This window comes from Nanorana parkeri, unplaced genomic scaffold, assembly GCF_000935625.1.
Source record: "Nanorana parkeri isolate BGI_ZX_2015 unplaced genomic scaffold, ASM93562v1 scaffold2186, whole genome shotgun sequence".
NCBI lineage: Eukaryota > Metazoa > Chordata > Amphibia > Anura > Dicroglossidae > Nanorana > Nanorana parkeri.
The window spans coordinates 182,161-186,040 of NW_017308454.1; positions in this window are offsets into that span (position 1 = coordinate 182,161).

Below are 3,880 nucleotides of genomic sequence, written 5' to 3' on the forward strand. Positions count from 1 at the left end.
AGAGAATGCTTTTCAGTATTTTCTGGATCTGTTCACAACATGTTGTATTATGGAAAAGCATTTCATGCAACGTGCTTTATTGTGCATTGTGACGTGTTAAAACAGCACAAATATTGGAACGAGCCCCAGTGCAGATGAAATCCCTAACGAAAAATTATATATATATATATATATATTTTTTTTTATCACAGCACACTGCAATGCACATTATGCATTTTGGTGTGCTATGGTGTGCTGTAGTGCAGATATGCTCTGTAAATGTGTTTTTGGTGTTATTCAAAATGATTGTTGCCACAATGATTAGCACACGTTTAACCACACATTATTGCAATGCCATAGTGTCAACAGGACCTAAAGTAAACCTTTACTGAGAAAACATGGAAGCTGCTATTGCTGTCCTTTCTTTCTAAACATGCTGGATGCCTGGCTTTCATGCTGAACCAGCTCAACTTTAGTTTGGCTATGATCAACACAGATCTAATTTACCCATGATAAACACAGAATGGAAGTGCTGGCTATCACTTTAAACAAGCTGCTAGCTGACTTTAACAGTCTTTCAGAAAGCGTAAGCACTACTTGTTGCAAGCCTGTTGCTATGCTGTAATGGTCCATGCACCTTGTTCAGCTGAGGTTTTTCTCTGATGCAAGCACAGTAAATCTATCTTGGAATTCAGAATGAGTAGAGGCTGTTCACCTTTCACAGTGAATAATGGTATATAAGTTAAATCTGTGTATATTTTGAATACTCAATCATATGTGCGTGACTGTAAAGAAAAATAGGATTTTTGCAAGCTCATGATTGGGTATTCACCTTATATGCTAACATTTATTTTGCAAAGTGAACAATCACTTTGTTCAGTCAACAGGCTCTACTTCTTTAATGAATCTAGCCCACTGACACACTGGAGTTAAGCTGGCCATACACCTATAGATTTTCTATGGTCAGATGGAAAAAGTGCAACAGATTCCTCAATGTACGCTAAACTGTGTGGATGGAGGAATCTCCCACTAGGCCAAGCTTCAGTATCATGCTAGTCGGTTGCGCTGGCTGATAAAATACCTGAACAATCTGATTGGATGCAGGCATTGGTCAGGTATTTTGACAGCCAGCGGGGCCGACTAGCAAGATACTGAAGCTTGGCCCAGTGGGCGATTCCTCCATCCACACAGTTTAGCGTAGATGGAGGAATCTGTTGCCCTTTTTCCATCTGACGGTAGAAAATCTGCAGATATTCTATAGGTGTATGGCCAACTTTAGCAATTACAACAATAAGTGCTAGCAGGAAGCTTTTAAATGAACTTGTAATTAAAGGGACACTAAATGCTAACATGCATTATACAGTATGCATTATACATTTACAGGAAAAACACAGTCACCCGTGTACCAACCAATCACTAATTTCTGACTGTTGTAAACTGGTAAAAGAAAATATCTGATATGGCTGCTATGGGTCCCTGCACATTGCACATAATCATCTCAGGTTTCCCTACCCGTAAGATAAAGTCAGGACAATGATAGTAGTAGGTGCTATGGATTACTGCCTTCTACAAATACTATTACAACTACCACAAAATGTGACATAAGAAGTACATACCATTTTGTTATGCCTTTGTTTCTTCCACTTGTTCAGAGATTGTAGCTGTTGAGCCACATTTCCCAGCTCTTATGCGATTTCCGTTACTTCATGACTCTTTGACAAAGGATTTGTTTGGTAAAATTCAGGACCCAAGAAGAAAAAAAAGAATTCTTCATCAGGGACAGCACTGCAGTGAGAGACTGTGATCTTTTAGCTATTTATTGTCACATAGTGCTAAAGAGCACAGTGTTAGATCATTTAGCCATGAAAGGGCTAAGAGTGACCACGTACGTAGGATCATCAGTATAAGAGGTACACAATGTCATTAGGCCTGGGGGCCTTTCAGAGCACCAGATGGTCCATTTAGGTCCAGCCACATCTTAGACATATATCATATTACTAATAATACCCTATTGTCTTATATGCTACATAGCACGTACAACCCTGTGCTTTCTCTATGACTTTTCCTTTATAACCGATTATGGGCTGAATAATAATATTGACTTTTCATAAGTCAGACATATAAGTTAGAGAGAAGACGGACACTTGAGGTCTGTAGTTCCTTCTTATTACTGGTAATCACTACCAGTGTATTGTTACATGCTCCCTTGAGACAGTTTCCTGTATATTTCAATAAAATACTGCTGGAGCCAAATACCTAGAATATTCTAATAGGTCACTGAGTGCAAGTACTCATTATTCTACATGTTCATCTGACAGCAGCTAGCAGGTCACGTCACACTGTATTGCCAAAAATGAAAGAAATTATTTTAACACGGGTAAATAAATAATACATGAACAAATGATATCGGTTTGCTAACGGGAACTGAAGTAGTGCTAACACCTAAGCGGTTCCCAGCGGTGGAATTGCATAGTTACATAGTATTTGAGGTTGAATAAAGACATAAGTCCATCAAGTCCAACCTGTTGTGTGTGTGTGTGCGTATAGGTCCATGAGTGTTCTCGATCTTAAGAGTACCTGTACCCTTGTGCATTTCGGTCTCTCAGGAAAATGCAGTAAGCTAACGCAGGTCAAGCACACCAAACATGAAATGGTCACAGAAATCAATCAGGAAGGTTCACATCTCTGCATTGCAGAGTACAATGCGAAAAAGAAAAATTATGTTTCCACAGTGGGGTGTGCAAAGACCCAGAGGGAAAAGGAAAAAAGGGGGGCTTTTAAGAAACAAGTCCAGACCTCTTGTATAAAAATTTTAGAAATACATTTATTCAATAACTCGTAGTATACATTATTTCAGATAAAAGACAAAACAAAAACAAAATACATAATCATCAATAAAAATACATATACATATGCAGGTTCACCAGTTGGTGACAATACCATGCAGTTACGATGTATGTTGTTGCTTGTTATCGGAATGGTATAAGCACTCCTATAGGTCCCTACATGTTTCGCCCCGAAAGGGCTTCTTCAGGGGAGAAAGACAATTCTATGGTGGATATGTGTCCTAGGATAAGAATAATAAGCCCACATATAGTACAATTAGTACAATTAGTGCAATTGGGATCAGAGAACTGCACTTAGTCTCACTAGCAAAATAATTTTTTATATATATTATTCTCAGTCATAGCGAGTGTAAATGTGATATAGAGGTTGAATGCTTACATATGTATATCTTCACCATCAGTTAGTCAAGGAGGCAGAGATGTAGTAAAACGCAACTGCTTCAAATTCAAATAGAGGATTGGTTTTGTCAAACATGAAACGCCAAAGGCAACGTAAGATGGAGGGATGGAGGGATGTTATCCTGCAGAGTACAATGCATTATCGAAAACACAACTTGCATTGCTGCACCAACTTCCGCTTGGAATATACAGATTGACTGAAAATTAATTCTGCATGCCCTTGCTTTAAAATTAAAATCAACCATCAGCCATGAATTTATAGAAATGCTAGTGAAGGGGTACTCTGAACAGTTATGAAGAATATATCTCTGCCTTTAATTGTATCTAATCCCCAGAAAAAATGGTAATATATATGATTTTTAACCAGTCCTCAGATGTGGTGGCTGCTTTAGTTTTTATTTCTTCAGGAGTTTTTCCCTTTTTGAACCTGGTAAAGCATTTCCTTTTCTAGGGTGGCAATGCTCGCTGACTGTATTGTATTATTTATATAGGAGCAGTATTGCCATCCTAGAACAGGTAGTATGTTTGGTAGGACTAAGCAACACCTACCCTGCTCCTTATCTCCATAACAAAGAAGGGAAACATTCTGTAGTCCACAGCAGGGACATGCGGTGAGCCCCCCCCCCCCCCCCAGCCTCCCCCCCCACTCCACCTAC